General features: G+C 42.5%; 1 pseudogene; it reads right to left on the bottom strand.

Moving 5' to 3' along the window:
* Positions 1-1849: 1849 nt before the first annotated feature.
* Positions 1850-2662, bottom strand: LOC100354184 (protein tyrosine phosphatase type IVA 1-like; annotated as a pseudogene).
* Between the last annotated feature and the right edge of the window lie 21566 nt (positions 2663-24228).

A 24228-nucleotide genomic window follows, 5' to 3' on the forward strand; every position in this document is an offset into this window, starting at 1 on the left:
TATTTTCTGCAAAATAAGTTATGTTTAAGCAAAATAATCTCAATGATGATAAATGCATTTCATTATTTATTTATTTAGGTGTTTAAGCTCTCGCACTAAGTTTTTACAAGCTGGTGAACACTGACAGATTATTCTCCCACAGAACTATAACCACACATTCCCAGACAGTATAAATATATGGTTGAACTAACATCAATCTACATCACCATTTTATCAATTACATAATAAATTATCAAGTATGCAAATATTAAGTTACACAGCTCAAAAGGCATATAAAATATTAGATGTCTGCTCAGTTCAGAAACCCAATAGCAGAAACCGACTTTTCTTTTGCAAGGGGTGGAAAGGAAAAAAAATTACACTTCAAACAAAAATAAGTTGGTAAACAACTTTTGATAAGTATGGAAAAAATTACAAGAATTTAAGAAATATTGTGAGTAAGAATTTTAAGCTACAATAACAAAGCATCTCTACCTCTAAAAAATTAAAGAGCATATTCTGGAACCATGCTGTGGCTCAGCGGGTTTATTCCCTGGCCTGAAGTGCTGGCATCCCATATGGGCACTGGTTTGAGACCTGGCTGCTCCTCTTCCAATCAGGCTCTCTGCTATGGCCTGGGATAGCACTAGAAGATGTCTCAAGTGCTTGGGCCCCTGCACCCATGTGGGAGACTTGGAGAAAGCTCCTGGATCCGGGCTTCGGAACGGCGCAGCTCTGGCTGTTGTGGCCAATTGGGGAATGAACCATTGGATGGAAGGGCTCTTTCTCTCTCTTCCTCTGCTCTCTCTGTGTAACTCTTTCAAATAAATAAATAAATCCTTTTTAAAAAGGAGCATATTCTACATGTTATGCATAAGGCAAAGGCAACATTTTACTAAAATATTTAATAGTCACATCCCATTCTTTTCTCAGGAGCTCCCTGTTAAGCTGCACCTCAGAGTGCAAACATCTACTGTAAGGCTTTTTTTTTTTTGTCTGAAGACATTAAAGACATGTACTTCTGTACAATGTAGATTTTCAAAATGAAGGTTTTTTTGTTGTTGTTGTTGGTTTTTTTTTTTTTTTTTTTTTGACAGGCAGAGTGAACAGTCAGAGAGAGAGAGACAGAGAGAAAGGTCTTCCTCTTCCGTTGGCTCACCCCCCAGTGGCCATTGCGGCCGGTGCACCACGCTGATCCGAAGCCAGGAGCCAGGTGCTTCTCCTGGTCTCCCATGCGGGTGAAGGGCCCAAGCACCTGGGCCATCCTCTACTGCACTCCTGGGCCACAGCAGAGAGTTGGACTGGAAGAAGAGCAACTGGGATAGAATCTGGTGCCAATAACCGGGACTAGAACCCCGGGGTGCCTGCACCGCAGGCGGAGGATTAGCCTAGTGAGTCGCGGCACCAGCCCAAAATGGAGGTTTTATATTAACACCCAAAGATTTATAGAGACATTAAATAATCATAAGACTTGGTAAAAAAAATCAGTAGTTAAGCAAACCTGATGTACACTGCTATGAATGTGGGAGATGTAAAGATAAAGTGGGCAGGCAAATAACCAACCATATAGTCCCTAGTTTCAATGTTAGAAATGACTGAAGGAATAAACCACGTTAAGGTCTAGAGTGTTCATAGTTCCTGTGATTTTAATTCTGTATGATATTAAAAACATACAAGTATTGTGCTGGGTATTTTGGCACCTAATCTTTCTAAATTTCTTACATATGGATAAGATTCTGGCATGGGAATAGATTTAAGATACAACTCAATATTGCATGATTTCAGGAAAGGTCAATTGGTACAAAGCATAAGCACATTTTAAATGCTAAACAGTTCTACCGCCAAGGCAATAACATTAGTCACCCCAGTTTTATTGAATGCAACAGTTGTTTCTATGACCATTGGAGTCTTTGAAGCACAGCCGCATCTTAGGACAATATTTTTCCAAATACAAAAGTTGTTTTCTGTTAAAAGCTCCTTGCCACTTTTGTCTTATGAACTGTACTGCATCTTCATATTTCATTCCACCTTCAATTAATGCTACAGCGACAAGCACTGGAGCTCTCCCAAGGCCTGCAACACAATGAACAGCAATACAACAACCAGGTTTTTCAGGAAACTTAATTTTTACAAGATTTAACTAGTTGTCAACAATCTGGTTGGCTGGTGGTGCACCATCCTCAAAAGGCCAATCGAGAACATGGATGCCTTCTTTCTCCACAAGAGTAGTGTCATAAGGTGCTTCACATACTCTTTTTTTTTTTTTTTTGACAGGCAGAGTGGACAGTGAGAGAGAGAGACAGAGAGACAGCTGCGGCTGGCGCACCGCGCTGATCTGATGGCAGGAGCCAGGTACATATCCTGGTCTCCCATGGGGTGCAGGGCCCAAGCACTTGGGCCATCCTCCACTGCACTCCCTGGCCACAGCAGAGAGCCAGCCTGGAAGAGGGACAACTGGGACAGAATCTGGAGCCCCGACCAGGACTAGAACCCGGTGTGCCGGTGCCGCAAGGTGGAGGATTAGCCTAGTGAGCCACGGCACCAGCCATATACTCTTACTATTGTGGTAATTCCATGTTTCTTGAGTTCCTCAAAATTTGTTTAATGTTGCATTGGTTGGATTATGTGTAATAAGAAATCTCATGTTCTTGTATGTGACTTCCACAGGAGCTGGGCAGTTCATTGGGCCATGTTACTTTACTTAAAAAACACTTAATAGGATTATGAAAGAATTTTTAAAAACTGAATACAGAAATTATGCAAAGAAACTGAAGTCTACGTCACTACCTTGCACTTGTGATTCTCAGTGCTTTAAGTATGAAGTTGGGAGTAATGGGAAATGAAATGAACCTCCTAACGAGAAGCAGCAATTCTTCAGTCCAGTAATACTGAGGCAATAGAAAGGAAGTGCACTGAGGTTTACCCCATCCAGGTCAGAACTCCAGAAAAATGCTCCATGTGGGTTTCAACTCCACACTTCTGTGTCCAGGTTAACCACTTTTATGGGGGCTTCTTGGTGGAGTGGTAAGGGATCTCTCCAGTTCACTTGTCTGCATAGAGGTCGTGCTGTGCCTGGCAGTGGTCCCCACTGCCCTTCAGAAACCCGATAAATGTGTGACCAAGAACACCGCAGAACTGAGGAATATGTTTACTCATTGAAGATTGTGGCCTAATCATACAGCCGGTCCCGAGGGGGCGACGACACAGGCGGTAGCAGCAGATGCAGGACAAGGGGCGGAGGTGGTTGCCTTGGGGCGGTAGCAGCAATGCAGGCAATGGAGGGGGCACTGCACTCCACTAAGAACCCTTTATTTATTAAGAAAATTATTTGAATACAGATTTGACTGAGTTTTTCTTGTCATCTTTTAATTTCCTTTTTAATATTTTTTCATATTCATGCTTTAAATCTCTATAATTTCTTTAAAATATAAAGACTATTTGCACGCCTAAAAAACTTTAAATCTTAAAAGCATGGATATTTAAATTATTGTAAGTGTGTCATAAGTCATATTGAATATAGTCACTTTTGTAACTAGTGTCTCTAAAACTGGTTAATATGTCATAAATCCAATCTGAGTGTAAACAATACAAGACTAACTATAACCATGCTTACCTGAGAAAGGCAGGCAGTGATTTAAAAAAAAAATCTGACATGACTCTGGAAAAAAACCATTTACACTGTTTCATAGTTATTAAGATTACAAGGAAATAAGATTAGTGCAACCTGTACTTCACTACACACACACTCTATTTGCCTGCTTGGATACCCCCCCCCCCCAACCCCCTTTAGGAGAGAGACAGACTTTAGACGACCAAAGAAGAGGGCAGGGCAGACTGGACTAGAGAGACATGGAAAATACAGAAAGAACTGAGTAATTTTTTGTAAAGGACCTTTAAAACTCAATCTCTCCATTTATATCATTAAATGGGAATAATTACTCATGCAGGAAAATATTTGACCTCTAATAGCCAGTTAAATATATACACCTAGGTAAACTCATACATGCATATACACACAGAGTACAGCAATTATTTTAAAATCAAATTTAAAATGTCGTGTCTGTTTTAGAATGAAAATTAATGCAATTAAGTTCTAAAAATTCTTCACAGAAGAGCTGGAACACTAGTTTTATTATCACCATTAACTTTGTGAACTCAGGCAAGATAATTCTGAGCCTCAGTTTCTTTTTTTAAAACAAAGGTTGGCATACATTATTTCCACGATCATCCTTCCTAGTTCTAAAGCTCTGATTTCTAAAATTCAAAGTAATACTGGGAACTTCCTGTATGCCCAACACTGAGCCTATGGCTAACCATGAGGCAGACGTGATTTTGATGTGTCCTTATTTGATAATCTATCCAAAGTGAACATAATGGACATTTTCCAAAAAAAATTTAGAGTGTCCAGACTTGAAAATGGGGTCAAGTATTAATTCTCTTTCCATATAGGATAATAGTATAATTACAGAGAATTTTAAGAAAAATACCAGATTGCAACTACAATAATTCTAAGGTCTTCTATACAAGTAGACAGACTTATCTCAGAAATACTGGCTCCTTCCTTGGCTGTAATAAACTCTACAGACCCCAATATGTACTCAGCCCCTAACCTGTTCTCTTCTGGAACTCTACTTCAAATCAAAATTCATGAGTTTACTCTTTAGTGAAACCAAAAAAATAAAAAAAAAAATAAAGACATAATGTCTGTAAACCTTCACAACTACTTCTAACTGGTAGACTTTTTATGAATTCCAAAACTCAGGTTGATTAATTACTACATATCTAGATAACATTTACTTTTGAAAAATTATCTCATCTTATAAGATATTAAGGTCGACCATACCTCAAGAGTAAATTCAAGCTGCTGGATCAGCTCTGAAAAATCCCATTACCCTATACTGTCAAAGGATGGTCCCTGAACAATACAGGTGCTACCACAAACTACAGGCAGGCTGGAATGCTGTAATAGGTACAGATGAAATATGTCTGGCCTTCATTTTGAAATACTATAACAAAAGGCAAAAACAGTGGGATGGAGATTTAGAAGAGTGACAAAACAGTGGTAACAATAGAGACTAACTAATAACTGTTAAAGTTATGGGTATTTTTATGCAACCTTTTACATACTGACTGCCAGGAATACAATTAATGTGTAAAATGAAAGAAGACTGCTTTGTTTAGCTCAGAACTTTACCAAGGATTGATCACCATTCTGAAATGTCACCTCCCAGCTAGCAGTTCCTCTTGTGGGATATGAGCCTCAATCTGCATTTGTAGCCGTCATATTCAGTGACTCTATACGTTGCAACATCTGACAATTTCATTCTATGCTCTAATGTAATATTCCCAAATTAACACATACTTACTGGTATTTCCTTTTATTATTCCTTTACATTTAAGTTTGGGCAATTTTTATATATTATATATTTTTATATATATGTGTGTGTGTAAACACATATATACATATATGCACACAAATATATATACACACACACACATATATACTTTAAATAATATAAATTAACTTGCACTTAACTTTTAAGAAAACAGAAGGTATGCTCAAAATATTTATTACCAAAGTGGGTTTGGAGTAAGAAAGTTTTAAGACCACTGCTGTGGTGGTCTGGCAATAATGACCAAAGCCTGAAAATGCATTCTTACCTATCATCATGAAATCTGCATGGGATGGGATATGCCAAGTCACGTTAATGAGATAATAGTTCCAGGCTATGGTCTGAAAGAAAGCTTGTAGGAAGAGGAAGGAATTGAAATGTCAAGGGACCTTATTCATCTGGCAACTCTGCAAATACAGCACGGCTTTTGCAAAGATTCTGAGAAGAGCTACACCGAAACTTCAATATATTGCTTTCAAGATATGTACCTGATATTGTGGTATAAATGTTAAGCCTCCATACATGTCCCTGGCATTCCAAAGAGGCGTCAGTTCGAGTCCCAGGTGCTCTACTTCTAATCCAGCTCTCTGTTAATGGCCTGGGAAAGCAGTGGAAGATGCCCCAAGTGCTTGGGTCCCTGCACCCATGTGGGAGACCCAGAGGAAGTTCCTGGTTCCTGGCTTCAGATTAGCACAGCTCTGGTTATTGCGGCCATTTGGGGAGTGAACCAGTGGATGGAAGATCTCTCTCTGTCTCTCTCTCTCTGACTCTCCCTTTCTGTCTGTAACTCTGCTTCTCAAATAAAAATAAGTAAATCTTCTTAAAAAACCATATGTATATGATAAAGAAATATAGAATTAATTAAATTAGTACCAACCTTAACCACAGGTGATTTCCTGAGCTTCTTCAACCTCTGGATTATCCCCATCCTCTGAAATCACGCGTGAGGCTAATGCATTGTAGGAGACTTCCTTGGCTTTTCCAGCTTTCAGAAGCTGAATAACCTAAAAAACAAAAATATAGAAATTAAAATGGAAAATATCACGCTTTTTTAATTTGTAAAAGTAATTATTGGGGTTGGCACCACGGCTCACTAGGCTAATCCTTCGCCTGCGGCGCCAGCACTCCAGCTTCTAGTCCTGGTTGGGGTGCCGGGATCTGTCCCGGTTGCTCCTCTTCCAGTCCAGCTCTCTGCTGTGGCCCGGGAGTGCAGTGGAGGATGGCCCAGGTGCTTGGGCCCTGCATCTGCATAGGAGACCAGGAGGAAGCACCTGGCTCCTGGCTTCAGATCGGTGCAGTGCGCCGGCCGTAGTGGCCATTTTGGGGGTGAACCAATGGAAGGAAGACCTTTCTCTCTGTCTCTCTCTCTCTCTCACTGTCTAACTCTGCCTGTCAAAAAAAAAAATTATTGGGAAACACACGATATTCCCTGCACAGAATTAACAGCATTTTACTCTGAATAATATGCCAAAGAAGCATTTAGTGACAACAACAACAAAGCTGCAAATCCTAATTCATCAACAAGCAGAGGCTCTTGGAGCCCAGTAGCTAGGTTAAGCCCATCCTTAAGACAGAGCTGCGCAGACACTCCTGAATCTCCAACTTAAAGGTAGGGGTCGGGTAGTTTCAAAACTGGGGAAACTTTCCAGATGAGGAGATGGTCATATCTGTGTAGAATCCTTAGAAATGTAGTAAGTGTCAGTCAAGCAAAATATATGCATGTTAGCAGGAAACAACATCCAAGGTCCCGGACAAGTCCTTGATATACACGAATCAGACCATAAATATTTCTTATGCGTTATGAAAAAAAAAAACCCTGCAGTTCATTCCCAGCTATCTACATGAGCCAGGGGATAGCAGGGAAGTGGCAGATTATAAAGAAAGATTATATATCCGGCGCTGCGGCTCACTAGGCTAATCCTCCACCTTTGGCGCCGGCACCCCGGATTCTAGTCCCAGTTGGGGCGCCGGATTCTGTCCCAGTTGCTCCTCTTCCAGTCCAGCTCTCTGCTGTGGCCCAGGAGTGCAGTGGAGAATGGCCCAGGTGCTTGGGCCCTGCACCTGCATGGGAGACCAGGAGGAAGCACCTGGCTCCTGGCTTCGGATCGGCGCAGCGCGCTGGCCGCAACATGCTGGCTGTAGCGGCCACTTGGGGGGTGAATCAATGGAAAAGGGAAGACCTTTCTCTCTCTCTCTCTAACTCTGCCTTTCCAAAAAAAAAAAAAAAAAAAAGATGACCACAAAAGAACACACTGGGGTGGGGTGGCAGGAGATCAATAAAGAGGCAACTAACTGAACTAAAGAATGTCACTGGGGAGAAGGATGATGTAAGAGAATTAGCAAGACATGGCGACTGGAAGGGGCATAGGCACCAAAGAAAGGTCAAGATGGGAGTGCTGAGGGAGGAAGGAAAGCACAAGCAGGGAATGCAAGCACCTGCTTTAGTTTGGGTGCCCTGCTCTTGCTGCCCTGTGTAACATCTGGCAAGAAGCACTGTTTCTTTGTTTTGTTTTGTTTGACAGGCAGAATTAGGCAGTGAGAGAGAGACAGAGAGAGACAGAGAGAAACAGAGAGAAAGGTCTTCTTTTTTCTGCTGGTGCACCCCTCAAATGGCCACTATGGGAAAAGCTACTGTATTACAAGTACTCATTTGGATCACACTGGGCTCAGCACTTGTCTAACTCTTCAAATTCAAAGCCATTACTCTCTTTACCCTAGTTACTGAGGAAAAAGGATCCATGGGAGTTTAGTATTGTAATATCTAAGAAGACAAGTACAAGCCTTTAGAAGGCCAAGAACAATCAGCCTTCCACAAGTCTTCCTGTAGGAGCCAAATTTATCACTCAATACTTGTGTCTCCCACCCAATGCCTAAATTCTGATCACTCGGCATCCCTGCAGGGTTAGCCCTGCTGATGGGACAGCCAAAGCAACATAATTGTGCACTGAAACTTTCTAGAGGAAGTAGTCTGAAGATTGACCTGAAGGTAATCCTCAACTAAGACACATTCCTACCATGGAAGAACAACAGCCTAATGACTAAACAGATAATATTACTTAGGAGAACCCACAACATCCTCTGGTGCGTGAGAACATTAAAATGCTCAAAGCGATCACAATACCAGAGTATTTTCCACACTTCTTCTATAATTCACCCAATTAGGAAAATCAAGGAATATGAATGCCGGCCCCCACATGTAAGGACACAGGCTGGTGTGCCCTAAATGCTCTCAGCACCACACAGGACTGGAGCTGCCTGGCAGAAACCACACAGCAGTGTGCCCTCCCCTGCTTGGGGATGAAAGCTACACCTCCCAGGATTCCCTGTCCTCACCAGTCTCCTAGTCACCCTCAAACAGCCTCATCTTAATCTAAGACCACAGACCCGGTAGGGTGAGGATGCATTGCAAAGTGGAGCAGGCTCCCAAGAGAGGAATAGGACACCGAGGGCCAAGGCAGTGGCTGAGCACGGGGCTCCCCCAGCTCCAAAAGGACACTGCTCCATTCAGGTGGGAGACTGAGAGGATCAGCACCAGGGCGCCAAACCCAGGTTCGGGGCTCCGGGATTGGGGAAGTGGGGGGACACTCGGCCAGGGCCCGCGGCTCTAAGGAGGGGACGAGGCGAAAGCCCCTCCATCCCCTCCGTCCCCCTGGTCCCCTCCCCCAACATCACCGCAGCTGGTCCCTGTCCCCTCCTCTTGGCTGCCTAGGACCCAAGCGAGCGCCTTGCACCCCCGGCCCCCACCACCACCAAGGCTGGTGGCCCTTGGCGGGACCTCACAGGCGCCCAGGCACGCGCCCGCAGCGGAGCAGGGACAGGATGGGGACGCGGACGCTGTACCTGCGGGTTGATGTGGCCCATCGCGTAATACTTGACCTCCCAGAACATCTCCTCAGGAACTTTGGGAGCCTGGTTGGACAGGATCCCAGCAGTCCAGAGGGCTCCGCAGCGGCGCCCGGCCCTGCCCACTCACGGACCCCTGGCCACCCTGCGGCCCGCAGCAGCCCGTACCGCCACTCGCTCCACCAACGGCCTGGCCCGCGCGGCCCTGGCCCGGTCCCTGGAATCTGAGCCCGCTCCCCGCCCTCTGCGCCCCGGCCCGCGCCGAGCACCTGAAGTTGCCGAGGGCAAGCTGCGGGCAGCTCCCTGGCAGCTGGGCCGCCCGTGCCTCCACTGCAGTTCACAGCTCTGGGGGTGATGGCATTATAGAGTCTCCTGGGGTCCCTGTGGCACCGGCTGCATAGGGTTGGTTGGTCGCGGTGCAGGGAGCTCGACTCGACCTAGGGTAATGCCTCAACCGCTCCTGGCAAGGCTAGGCTGTGCTGGCCCGAGTTCCCCCCAGTGATGCGGTTCGAGAGGCCAGGCGCTCCCGGGAGGCGCATCCCAGCAGCGGGTAAAGTGGGAATGGGCCTGCAGGCCAAGGGTGGCAGGGTGGAGTCTCCCTCAGTCTCTGTCCGAACGCACTGACTCAGTGCACTGTTGCCAGTCTGTTAGCTCAGCTGTGCCCCGACGCAGGCTCCGGGCGCTAATGGCTTCTGTCGACGCTGGAGAGAAATTCTAGAACTCAGACCCCCAGTTGTGGGGCGCCAGTCACCCCAGGGAAGACGGCCGCGAGTCCCCTAAAGCCCAGCGCCTGACAGGTGAATATTGGACGTGATGATTTTAAATTGGTCCTCTGTGTATTTGCATCTAATCCCTTCCTTTCCCAATCATAAACTACCATACAGAGTAGCCTCGTGTTCCTCTCCCCAAGATAGTTTTATGCTAAAAGGCCATGATGGTGGGTGCAGTCTCCACTGTCTGAACAAACCAGAAAATGATCATTTTAAGTAAGTGTTTTTTTTTAAAATGTCTTACAAAAGTAAGGTACCCCAATGAAAGTTGGTGTAGTTGTTTAGTGACCAGCATGCAATGTGCATTGGCTTTGTTAATTAGGTTATTAAGAGTTGTCATTGTCCTTAAATTTGTGTATAATGATTTGGGGTAGACAGAAAGTAAACAGCACACGTTAAAATACACATAATATTTTATCCCTAATGTTTTCTGTTTTTTTTTAAAGGATTTATTTATTTATCTGAAAGACTGTGTTATAGAGAGGCAGAGGCGCGCGCGCGGTGGACGGGGGGGGGGGGTCTTCCATCCACTGATTCACTCCCCAGATGGCCCCAACAGCTGGAGCTGCGCAGATCTGAAGCCAGGACCCTGGAGCTTCATCCAGCATGTGCCGAACTGTACATCTCCTCCCTCTCTTAGTCCCACTCTTATATTTAACAGGGATCACTTTTCAGTTAAATTTAAACACCTAAGAATAATTGTGTGTTAATTAAAGAGTTCAACCAATACTATTAAGTAGAACAAAAAAATACTAAAAGGGATAAAGTATTAAGTTGTACATCAACAGTCAGGACAAGGGCTGATCAAGACACTGTTTCTCATAGTGTCCATTTCACTTCAACAGGTTTCCTTTTTGGTGCTCAGTTGTCACTGATCAGGGAGAACATAGGATATTTGTCCCTTTGGGACTGGATTATTTCACTCAGCATGTTTTCCAGATTCCTTCATATTGTTGCAAATGACCAGATTTCATTTTTTTAACCCTCTGCCTCCATATATAATTTCCCCTACCACTAACAGCTTGCATTGATATAGTGCATTTATTAGAATTAATGACCAAATACTAATCCTATATTATTAATTATATTCCACAGATTTCATTTAGGTACACTCTGAGTTACATGGGTTTTGACAAAACATAATGACATATATCCACCATTATATTTTACACAGAATAGTCTTCACATTCCAGAAATACAGTTTGAGCTTGCCAGTTCTCCCAACTGCCCTCCACCATCACACACCAGCCTTGTTCATGGACTGGAGGGGGGAGACCCCATCGGCAATACTGTGAGTGAGTCTGTGTTTCAGTGCGTGTGCCTCTGGGCTGTGATATTCATGGTGCTTCCTGGCTTTTTTATCCTCCCTCCAAGAAACAGGACAGATGGTCAGAGAGGCTAGATTTCCCTCATTTCCCTTCCCCCAAGCTGGATAAAACCACAGTGAAGTCCTTCCCCATCTAGGGAGGCCTGTGTTGCAAAGAAAGTACTTGTTTATTTCAAAGTGGTTACTTTTCTCCTCCCCAGGGCAAAACAGGAAGGAAATTTCTCAGAGCCTCACTGTGAGAGCCTGAAGGGGGTCCTCCTGGAGGTAAAGTCCATGAATGTGCCCCCCATCCTGGACCAGATTAGCTCCCAGGAGTTTTTCATTCTCAAGCTAACCCACGCTCAGCTCATAAAGCATTTTCTTAGGGAAAACTCAAAGAAATCTGTCCATCTAGAAGCTTTCAAATGAAGAATAAGAACAAGAAATCAGAAATTCATAATGAATGAAATAGATGAGTCCACCTCCAGACCCTAAGCTTTCCTATCTCCTCTCAGCAGGAAACTGCAGACCAGGAACGTACATCTGGAGACTGATAAATAAATTCATCTTTTCTTCAGGAATGTTCATCAAGCCAAAGTGCCAGGCAAACAGCTGACTCATCTGGGGAAACAGGTGTCCTCCCAGGACAAAGATCAACCCCCTGGAAGGCAGCTCACCTCTCAACATCTGAGCTCCAGATGTGCCTTCAGTGCTCACCATACTCCACCCCCAAATAAAAACTACTTTGTCATGAACTTCATTCAAACCTAGCCAGAGCCTATCATGTAAAATCTCATGTTAGGTTGTCATTATTACGACAAAACACCTCAGGCAACAAACTCACAAAAACAGAAGGTTTATTGTGTTCACGGGCCAGGATCAAGCGGAAGAAGCTGGTCCCACCTCTGGTGATGTTCTATGGGCAGGAAGCACACAGCATTGCTTGGGGATAGAGAGGGAGCATATTCTTGGCTGTGTCTTGGAAGCTACCAACACTTATTCATGGCGCATCTACCCTGACAGCCAATCCAATCACTTTCCAATGGCCACAAGTCTAAACAACACAATTAGATTAAGTTTTTACCAGGAATTTCGGAGTTCACCTTTCAAATGTCTACGTGAGTTCAGGGGCTCAACATTCTAACAACAGCATCACCACTGAGCCACCTGTTCTCAGACCCAAATGAAGTAAATATCTTCCCACAAGAGCTGTACATGCCCGCTACCAGGACCCATCACAGTGGCCTCCTACTGACAGATTAATAAACGGTGCTTCAGCACAGACTTCGAATTGACCATTTCCATTTCCACGGGGGTAATTTCCTAATTAAAACCTGCAATAACTACTTAGGAATGTATTTAGATATAGCGTGTAATGTTTAATTAGAATCTTTTACTTTTTGACTAGGTATGATTTTCACAAAGAACTTTTTATCATTGTTTAAAATTGTTATGCATAAGATGTGCCATTGATTTTAGAAAAGTAGTCAAGTTTCTACTTAAAATTCCTTCATTTGTTAAATTTGACTTGTCCATTCCTTAATATTTAATAAGGATTTTACAGGATTGCTGCCCACTTTTGTGTGTTGATGATTCATACAAAAACTACTCTGGAGAAAACTCCATTTATAACACTACAAGAAGACAGGAATCACAGGACTTCAAATTCTAAAATTTCATCCCAACCTCTCCTGACAATATAAACTCCAGTTTAGAGACCAAGGGAGGTTGATATGAAAGCTGGTGACTCAAAATGTGTTTCATGCCAAAATGCATTCTCACTGGTCTTGTGCATTTATTTAATTCCCACTGTGCTGCCAAGGCCATTTTCTCTGAGCTGTTTGTATAAAACATTATCGTGAGAGAGTTGAGCTCTTTCACGATAATGACATGGACAGGAAGTCACAAAACTTTAGGGTAGAGGGGAGCTCCTGGGTGCTGTCTCCTGTGTTCTGATTCACTCTGGTCAGCTCCCTCTTCTGCATGTGGGGACCACCTAGCCTCAACAGACTGGAATTTGGTTTTCTGCCTTCAGTGCCAATCAGCTTATCTTTTTTATTTGTTCTTTTTCCCTTTCTGGCCTATTTGAGTTGTGGCCTGGGGGTTCTTTAGGCAGGGTTATTTGCCCTACACTACAGGAAATCCATTCACAGGTGTTTGACCTGAAGCATAATTCTCTATCCATGGCATTGGTGGGAATTCTCTGGGTTCACCTGACACTGTGAGTATTGGCAGCTGGGTTGAAGCGTTCTGGCAGCTGAATGCCCCATCAGTCATGAATGCACTGAGCTTTTCCTCTCCACTTTACAGTCTGGAAATTAATTACACACATTGCAGGTGATGGTCAGTAAATTTTTTTTCTGTACTTTTCATCTACACACTAGACTTTGAAACCTTGGGTTGCTGTGTGTACCTCATCTTTTCTTGTGGCTCTATGGGATTACTGCCTTTGAGATATGTATCATAAAATCTAATCACCATGTGATATCCACCCAGGGCCTCAGGATATGATGGTTCCTTTGGAAATAAAATACTACTTTCTAACTGAATGCTTGCTTCTAACTACTACTTGGCACATTACAAAGTTTGCAAACCCAGCCTTTCTTCTTTCTAGTGGAAGACTATCCTACAATTCAGAATTATCCCAGAACCACAGTTACCTGCATGAAAATTAAACAATTACTTCTTTCACTGACTTTGAAGTGCATCTGGGTGCCAACATTGTGATGAGGATGGAAGGACTGAAGTGTGATTACATACACTTTTCCTAAATCTTTCAGTTACTCTCTGCTTCATTGTAGTGAGAAATGATTTTTTGCCATGAAGCTGGAGGGGCCGTGAAACACATGTTGACGTACACATAATGCCTCAAAGTTCTTTTTTAAAATTAATTGATGTATTTGAAGGCAGAGTGATAATGGTGGGAGAGATCAAGAGAGATATTCTGTATGCAGAATTATTTGTCAAATGGTCACCACTGACAGGTGTAGGCCAGGCTGAAGTTAACAGCCAGGAACTCTATCTGAGTCTCCCACATGGATAGCAGGGATCCAGATATTTTTGCAATGTGCTTTTCCAGGCACATTAGTAGGAAGCGGGATCTGAAATGGAATATGGAATATAGACTTTCTAACTGGCATCTTAACCACTAGGCCAAACATCTCCCCCTAGGTTTTGGCATTTTTCAAAGTTTTGTGCACGACTGAGTAACAAAAGTTTGTTAGAACCCATAAGTATATGGTAAAACTTTTGATTTGTTATTGTACCTGTAGGTTCTAAAATGGTGGTCTAGTCTAGCTCCATAATTTCTTTTTATATAGAAGCCACTGAGCTAACAGAATTTTCATTAAGAATTAGAATGATCTTAAGTATCACTATTTCTTTTTTCTTTTTTCAGATTTATTTATTTTACTTCAAAGTCAGAGTTACACAGAGAGAGGAGAGGCAGGGAGAGTGAGAGGTCTTACATCCAATGGTTCCCTCCCCAGTTGGCTGCAACAGCCAGAACTGCCCGGATCCGAAGCCAAGAGCCAGGAGCTTCTTCCAGGTCTCCCACACTGGTGCAGGGGCCCAAGGACTTGGGCCAGCTTCTACTGCATTCCCAGGCCATAGCAGAGAGCTGGATAGGAAGTGGAGCAGCTGGGACTCGAATTGGCACCCATATGGGATGCCAGCGCTTCAGGCCAGGGTGTTAACCCACTGCACCACAGCGCCGGCCCCAAGTATCACAACTTCTGCCAAGAATGTATACACAATAGCTTATCATTACTTAATAGTTGGTACAAGAAGCTGATGCAAGTAATTTGTAAAAAATTTCAGGATGCATACAGATATGAATTTCATCACTTTATAACCTCCTCAAAGCCAACACTTTTTTTTTAAACTTTTATTTAATGAATATAAATTTCCAAAGTACAGCTTATGGATTACAATGGCTTCCCCCCCATATCGTCTCTCCCACCCGCATCCCTCCCCTTTCCCACTCCCTCTCCCCTTCCATTCACATGAGGATTCATTTTCGATTCTCTTTATATACAGAAGATCAGTTTAGCATACATTAAGTAAAGATTTCAACAGTTTGCTCCCACACAAACATAAAGTAAAAAATAATAGATGATTTTTTAAATGATGATGAAATCAGATCAGACCTATTGTCATGTTTAATCCCAGTGAGAGTCAAGTTGGGAATTGATAATTTCTTTTTTCTTTTTCTTTTTTTTTTTTTTTACAGAAGATCAGTTTAGTATACATTAAGTAAAGATTTCAACCGTTTGCACCCCCATAGAAACACAAAGTGAAATATACTGTTTGAGTACTCATCATAGCATTAAGTCTCAATGTACAGCACATTAAGGACAGAGATCCTACATGAGGAGTAAGTGCACAGTGACTCCTGTTGTTGACTTTACAAATTGACACTCCTGTTTATGGCATCAGTAATCTCCCTATGCACCAGTCATGAGTTTCCAAGGCTATGGAAGCCTTTTGAGTTCACCGACTCTTATCTTGTTTAGACAAGGTCATAGTCAAAGTGGAGGTTCTCTCCTCCCTTCGGAGAAAGGTACCTCCTTCTTTGAAGACCTGTTCTTTCCACTGGGATCTCACTCACAGAGATCTTTCATTTAGGGTTTTTTTTTTTTTGCCAGAAAGCCAACACTTTTTAAAATGTAAGATATTCTCTGGCTTTAAATACATCTTGGATTAAACATACAGAAAGTAGTGAGTCAATTATAATTCATTCTAAATTGCTTTTTATTTTATGTGCATAATTTGTATCATCATTAATGCAATTATTTTCTATTGATCTCTAAATTTAATTAACTGTTAGACAAACATTTGTATTTTTTAGGAAACGTGTCTGTGAAAGTCACTGGGAGTTGGTGGGGTGGATAAATCTGGGCAGGTGCTGGCCTTTTGAGGACCATAAGTGGAGGAGAGGAAGTACCCAAGGGATGGGAAGGTCACAACTCCTATCTTTGGCACTGAATTCTGTCAGTGTTTTTATGTGCTTGCTAATGAAATAGCTGGTTACTGCAGAGATGGCAATGGGTTAACGTCATCACACACAGCACAGGAAGTAGAGCACTTACTAGAATCTCTGCTTGCAATTCCTTTAGAATTCTGTGAAGTCAGAGGATGGTTCTAGATACTACATTCCACAAAATGTCTACCCTGATGTAATATCCATTCTCTTTATATAAAAAATAGGTATGGTTGAAAAGTTCACATCTAAAAAAGCCTAGCCATACAATGTTTCAAAACTGACCGACTTTAAGTAAAATATATAACAGACTGAGAAAATTGATGCCTTGGGTATAAAGTTCATGAAAATTGAGTTTGTCCTAGTTGTTTCCAGCCATAATAAACTGATATTCACCAAAATTAAAAGCTAATTAGGGTACAGGTTTGGCCTAGGGGCTAGGAGACCAGTTAAGACAGCTATGTCACATTTTGTAGTTCCTGGATTCAAAACCTTGCTCTGGCACCTTGCCACAGCTCCTGACTCCGGTTCACTGCTAATGTGGACCCTGGAAGCAGAGATGATGGAACAAATAGTTAAGTTCCTGCCACTCACAAGGAAGACCTGAATTACATTTCTTGCTCCCACCTAACCATAGCCATTGCAGGTACTGAGTGAATGAACCAGTGGATAGCAACTTTGTATCTCTTTACCTCTTTTTTTTTTTTTTTTTTTTTGACAGGCAGAGTGGATAGTGAGAGAGAGACAGAGAGAAAGGTCTTCCTTTTGCCGTTGGTTCACCCTCCAATGGCCGCCATGGCCGGCGCACTGCGGCCGGCGCACCACGCTGATCCGATGGCAGGAGCCAGGTGCTTCTCCTGGTCTCCCATGGGGTGCAGGGCCCAAGCACTTGGGCCATCCTCCACTGCACTCCCTGGCCACAGCAGAGAGCTGGCCTGGAAGAGGGGCAACCGGGACAGAATCCGGCGCCCCCACCGGGACTAGTGAAAGGAGCCAAGAGCCACCATAAAAAAAATGGGGCTCTTGAGACAAACCGTTCCAGAGACGGCCTTGGGAAATGGGGAGTAAACCGGTTCACAGAGAAAGCAGTCAGCTACTAACCAGAGATACACAGAACACCTGCCTTGTAGATAAGCCCCTTCCCTACGCTTGCTCAAGGTTAACAAAGAAAGCTGCAAGGCACGTAGCAACCTATTCCTCTCTCCTAGAGACCCCCTCCCCTAATGTATCCCTTTGACCTAGTACTTTTCCACCGACATTACCACTTTTAGACTGCCATACAAGGCCTGCTACTGAAAATTATCCAATGAACTTACGCCAGCCTATAATATGTTAATTTTGTGGTTTTGCCCTTTAAAAGCTGTGTGAGATAGCTGCTCGGGGCTCCTCTCACTTGCTTGCTGCTTGCAGCAGTAGGGGGCCCATTTGTACAAATGAAATAAAATTACCTCCTGTTCTATTGCATCGTCTGGTCTGGAGTCTGTGTTTCTGGGGTTGTCACAAGAGGACACCGCTTTTGGGTCCTACACTAGAACCCGGTGTGCCGGCGCCGCAAAGCGGAGGATTAGCCTATTGAGCCGCGGCGCCGGCCATCTCTTTACCTCTTAAATGGATTTTTAAAAATATTTCATATTTCCTATTTTTCATAGAAAATTAAGAGTGCTGAAATCTGTACACATCAAGAACATGCATTATTCCTCTCAAAAACCTCGAGAACCTTTGTGCTCCAAGTTTATCCTGAAAAAAGTGAAAAACAACAGAAGCAAGAAAACTGTCTCTTACTAAGGCATCCTAGACTATTATTATATATTTTGCTGGTGGCTACAGCCCATTCTAGGAGTTCCTAGTCAGTGGACTCAGCAGCATTTCATATGTTGCTGTTTCCAATTCTCAACACTGAGTTTCACTTGGTACTGTGGTCTGTAAGGCTGGCCTGGTAGTGAGGGTCAGGGTCTTGCCAGCTGTTTGAAGTTGACCAGGAAGAAGCATGTGAATATTTTGTTCTCCTTCTCTGTTCTACAAAAATTGTTGCCTAAGCACTCGTTTCCAGACAGAGTGACCACTTTATACCCAAAATCATAGGTTGGAAGTCATGATCTCTGAGGTTAAAAGTGCACTCTGCTCGGAGACCCCTTCAGAGACACAGAGGTAATGAGGTTGATTTGAATTTCACTTTATCAAAAGGGCCATTTCAGGACACTAATGGAATTTATTGGATATTTTCTTTTCTCCTTGTAATTCTCAGCATTTCCAGTACTGAGCCATTGGGTGTGTTCTTCAAAGCATGGCCAGTATTACTGTTGGTGGATTCAAAACAGGTTTTGTCTAACTCTGCAAATACAGTTAACAATTGAGCATTTTGGAAATTATATTCAACATTAAGATACTAATCCTCACTTTAGGAAGTACAGCTACTAGTATTACAGATTTTAGGAAAAGAAACCAATAAAATTATTACTTTGGGAGAAAAAGCTTAGATTATGCCACAAGATACTAAACAGCTTCTTTTAAAACTTTTTTACATTTATTTTCATATTATTTGAAAAGCAGAGTCACATGCCAAAGTGAGGGACATATATGAAGTGTCCATTGCCAGTTCACTCCTTAAATGGATACAACAGCCAAGACTGGACCAGTCTGAAGCCAGGAGCCCAGAATATCATCCAGGTCTCCCATGTGGGTGGCAGGGACCCAAGTATTTGAGTCATCACTTACTGTCTCTCAGAATGTACATTAGCAGGGAAGCAGCATCAGAAGCAATGTAGCTGCAACTTGAACCTGGCACTAAAATTTTGGGGTGGGCATTCCAAATGATGACTTAACTTCTGTACCAAACACCCACTCAATAGATTCTTATACCATGGGACGTCTGACAATTTGTACTCAATAATAACCTAAATAGTGTATGACGTGAAAGGCAGTTTTTTTCACTTAAATAAATACTTGTACAGATTAATAATAAAATAAAATAAAATAACCTAGCGGCCAGCGCTGTGGCATAATGGGTAACGCTGTTGCCTGCAGTACAGACATCTCATATGGACGCTGGTTTGAGTCCCATCTGCTCCACTTCCAGTCCAGCTCTCTGCTATTGCCTGGGAAAGCCAGGCTCAAGTCGTCGGGCCCCTGCATCCACATGGGAGACCTAGAAGCTCCTGGCTCCTGGCTTTGGATCGGCACAACTCCAGCCATTGTGGCCATCTGGGGAGTGAACAAGAGGATGGAAGACTCTCACACACTCTCTTTCTCTCTCTCCCCCCACTCCTCCACCTCTCTGTAACTCTGCTGTTCAAATAAATAAATAATTAATCTTAAAAAAAAACTAAAGTATGACAACTCCTGATGCAGTTAAAAGCGTATGCATCGAAATATTTGATGCATACTCTAACAGTCAACTTTTCCTATATAGTTTTCAATAAAATCACATTCATGTGTGTTCCCCTCTTTTATTCATAGGCTAGGAGCCTGATGGAGGTTTTCATAGTTTAAGATATAAAAAGTATTCCAATCACAACAAAAATCTTTCAAACCAGATTTCATAAAGGTTCCTGGAGAACAAGGAAATGTCTATGTCTGCATGTCACACACTGAATTTTGTTTATTTCTTTTTCCTGAAAGTTTTTAGACTTATTAAAGCTAATAGGTACTCTATTCATAAGCCATCACTTTTTTCTGAATTTTTGAAACCAGATGAACTTGCAGATGTTCTTGAGCGTACTGAGTGCTGTGGGCATATCATGTATATAAATGTACCTATCAACATATAAATGTACTTAAAACTGCACAGAGTGTGGTCATGTAGCTTTATTAAATGAAAGCTTGTCTAAAACTTTGTAGCAATGTTATCAGGTGACTTTAAGCCAAAATTAATATTCTGAGTTCTTGCAGAAGTTTAGAGAAGCATTCCAAGCTCAGACACAGCCAAGATAGGTAGCATGGTAAAGCTCTGAGTTTATTTGGGGAAGTGAGAGAAATACACAGGAAATAAAGATTTTTTAAGGCAGAGGGGCCCAAGGTGGATGAATGGGATACTCCATAAAATAATCTCAGAGGGCAGACCAGGGGCCACGTGTGAGAGTCTGTAGGCTGGAGCGTGTGGAGGAGCTGTGCAGGCAGGAACGGCAGCAAAAGCGGGTGGCATGCAAGAGGTGCACAGAAGAGCAAGGGAGGGCCCAGGACATTCCACACTGCTTATTCACTTCCAAAAGGAGAGTGGTTACACAGTCTGATTGGCCGGTGGGTGGATACAGGTGGGATCACTTAGGGACAAGGAGTGGAATGGTCTCCACTCATGAATCTCATCCATCTAACACCTTCTCCTTGATTGGGTCCCATATCATTCCCCCCTCAGAGATCCCAGGCCCTTAATCTTAAGGGGACGCTGAAGATGTGGACTCATCCTATCTTCTATAGCTACCTTCCTGCTGATCAGGGACCCAGACCCTGCCTGTCCTGGATCTAGAATCTCTTCCTACCACATCCATTGAATTCATTTCCTTAGCCGGAGAATGCTCAGGCATTGCCATTGATTGTGTTGCCTGCATGGACATCATTCATTGAGTTCTGAAACATACAAGTTTATCAGTCAGCATAAGCAAAACTGGAACAAAACAAATTGCAAGTGGAGTGCCCCTTAAGATTGAAATAACATGTTTTATAGACTCCTAGATAGTGGGTCATGATGGGCTATCCTTGTGCAACTTATAAAACTATTTAGCCTGAGCAGAGACTTTTTAATTAATGTCTCTTTGACTGAACATACTACTGTTCGAGTAAATGTGGCAAATTCCATCAATCACTGTGCATGTGCATGTTCCTCCTTGTTCTATTATTATTTTTTTTTATCTTTTATTTAATGAATATAAATTTCCAAAGTACGACTCATGGGTTACAATGGCTTCCCCTCCCATACCGTCCCTCCCACCAACAACCCTCCCCTTTCCCACTCCCTCTCCCCTTCCATTCACATCAAGATTCATTTTCGATTATCTTAATATACAGAAGATCAGCTTAGTATACCTTAAGTAAGTATTTCAACAGTTTGCTCCCACACAGAAACATAAAGTGAAAAATAATAGATGATTTTTTTTAAATGATGATGAAATCAGATCAGACCTATTGTCATGTTTAATCCCAGTGAGAGTCAAGTTGGGAATTGAAAATTTCTTTCTTTTTTTTTTTTTTTTTTTTTACAGAAGATCAGTTTAGTGTACATTAAGTAAAGATTTCAGTCGTTTGCACCCCCATAGAAACACAAAGTGAAATATACTGTTTGAGTACTCGTTATAGCATTAAGCCTCAGTGTACAGCACGTTAAGGACAGAGATCCTACATGAGGAGTAAGTGCACAGTGACTCCTGTTGTTGACTTTACCAATTGACACTCCTGTTTATGGCATCAGTAATCTCCCTATGCACCAGTTATGAGTTTCCAAGGCTATGGAAGCCCCTTGAGTTCTCCGACTCTTATCTTGTTTAGACACGGTCATAGTCAAAGTGGAGGTTCTCTCCTCCCTTCAGAGAAAGGCACCTCCCTCTTTGAAGACCTGTTCTTTCCACTGGGATCTCACTCACAGAGATCTTTTTGCCAGAGTGTCTTGGCTTTCCATGCCTGAAATACTCTCATGGGCTTTTCAGCCAGATCCGAGTGCCTTTAGGGCTGATTCTGAGGCCAGAGTGCTATTTAGGACATCCGCCATTCTATGAGTCTGCTGAGTATCTCACTTCCCATGTTGGATCACTCTCCCCTTTATTTATTCTATCGGTTGGTGTTAGCAGATACTAGACTTGTTTATGTGCTCCCTTTGACTCTTAGTCCTTTCATTATGATCAATTGTGAACTGAAATTGATCACTTGGAGTAGTGAGATGGCATTGGCACATGCCACCTTGATGGGATTGAATTGGAATCCCCTGGTATGTTTCCAACTCTACCAAATGGGGCAAGTCAGCCCGAGCATGTCCCAAATTATACATCTCTTCCCTCTCTTATTCCCACTCTTATGTTTAACAGGGATCACATTTCAGTTAATTTTCAACACTTAAGAATAACTGTGTGATAATTACAGAATTAAACCAGTCATATTAAGTAGAACAGACAAAAAAAAATACTATGAGGGATAATGTATTAAGTTGTCCATTAGCAGTCAGAGCTATGCTGATCAAGTCACGATTTCTCATAGTGTCCATTTCACTTCAGGAGGTTTCCTTTTTGGTGTTGAGTCAGTTGTCACCGATCAGGGAGAACATATGGTATTTGTCCCTTTGGGACTGGCTTACTTCACTCAGCATGATGTGTTCCAGATTCCTCCATTTTGTTGCAAATGACTGGATTTCGTTGTTTCTTACTGCGGTATAGTACTCTAAAGAATACATATCCCATAATTTCTTTATCCAGTCTACCGTTGATGGGCATTTAGGTTGGTTCCAGGTCTTGGCTATTGTGAATTGTGCTGCAATAAACATTAGGGTGCAGACCGCTTTTTTGTTTATCAATTTAAACTCCTTTGGGTAAATTCCAAGGAGTGGGATGGCTGGGTCGAATGGTAGGGTTATATTCAGGTTTCTGAGGAATCTCCAGACTGATTTCCATAGTGGCTTGACCAGTTTGCATTCCCACCAACAGTGGGTTAGTGTCCCTTTTTCCCCACATCCTCGCCAGCATCTGTTGTTGGTAGATTTCTGTATGTGAGCCATTCTAACAGGGGTGAGGTGAAACCTCATTGTGGTTTTGATTTGCATTTCCCTGATTGCTAGTGACCTTGAACATTTTTTCATGTGCCTGTTGGCCATTTGGATTTCCTCTTTTGAAAAATGTCTATTGAAGTCCTTGGCCCATCTCTTAAGTGGGTTGTTGGTTTTGTTTTTGTGGAGTTTCTTGATCTCTTTGTAGATTCTGGTTATTAACCCTTTATCTGTTGCATAGTTTGCAAATATTTTTTCCCATTCTGTCGGTTGTCTCTTCACTCTCCTGACTGTTTCTTTTGCAGTACAGAAACTTCTCAATTTGATGCAATCCCAATAGTTGATTTTGGCTTTGACTGTCTGTGCCTCCCGGGTCTTTTCCAGAAATTCTTTGCCTGTGCCAATATCTTGAAGGGTTTCTCCAATGTTCTCTAATAACTTAATGGTGTCAGGACGAAGATTTAGGTCTTTAATCCACGTTGAGTGGATTTTTGTGTAAGGTGTAAGGTAGGGGTCTTGCTTCATGCTTCTGCACGTGGAAATCCAGTTTTCCCAGCACCATTTATTGAATAGACTGTCCTTACTCCAGGGATTGGTTTTAGATCCTTGATCAAATATAAGTTGGCTGTAGATGTTTGGGTTGATTTCTGGTGTTTCAATTCTGTTCCATTGGTCTATCCATCTGTTTCTGTACCAGTACCATGCTGTTTTGATTACAACTGCCCTGTAGTATGTCCTGAAGTCTGGTATTGTGATGCCTCCGGCTTTGTTTTTGTTGTACAAGATTGCTTTAGCTATTCGAGGTTTCTTGTGCCTCCATATGAATTTCAGCATCATTTTTTCTAGATCTGCGAAGAATGTCTTTGGTATCTTGATTGGGATTGCATTGAATCTATAAATTGCTTTTGGGAGAATGGACATTTTGATGATGTTGATTCTTCCAATCCATGAGCATGGAAGATTTTTCCATTTTTTGGTATCCTCTTCTATTTCTTTCTTTAAGGTTTTGTAATTTTCATCGTAGAGATCTTTAACGTCCTTGGTTAAGTTTATTCCAAGGTATTTGATTGTTTTTGTAGCTATTGTGAATGGGATTGACCTTAGCAGCTCTTTCTCAGTCATGGCATTGCTTGTGTATACAAAGGCTGTTGATTTTTGTGCATTGATTTTATATCCTGCCACTTTGCCAAACTCCTCTATGAGTTCCAATAGTCTCTTAGTAGAGTTCTTTGGATCCTCTAAGTACAGAATCATATCGTCTGCAAAGAGGGATA

Source organism: Oryctolagus cuniculus, chromosome 10, assembly GCF_964237555.1.
Source record: "Oryctolagus cuniculus chromosome 10, mOryCun1.1, whole genome shotgun sequence".
NCBI classification, from domain to species: Eukaryota; Metazoa; Chordata; class Mammalia; order Lagomorpha; family Leporidae; genus Oryctolagus; species Oryctolagus cuniculus.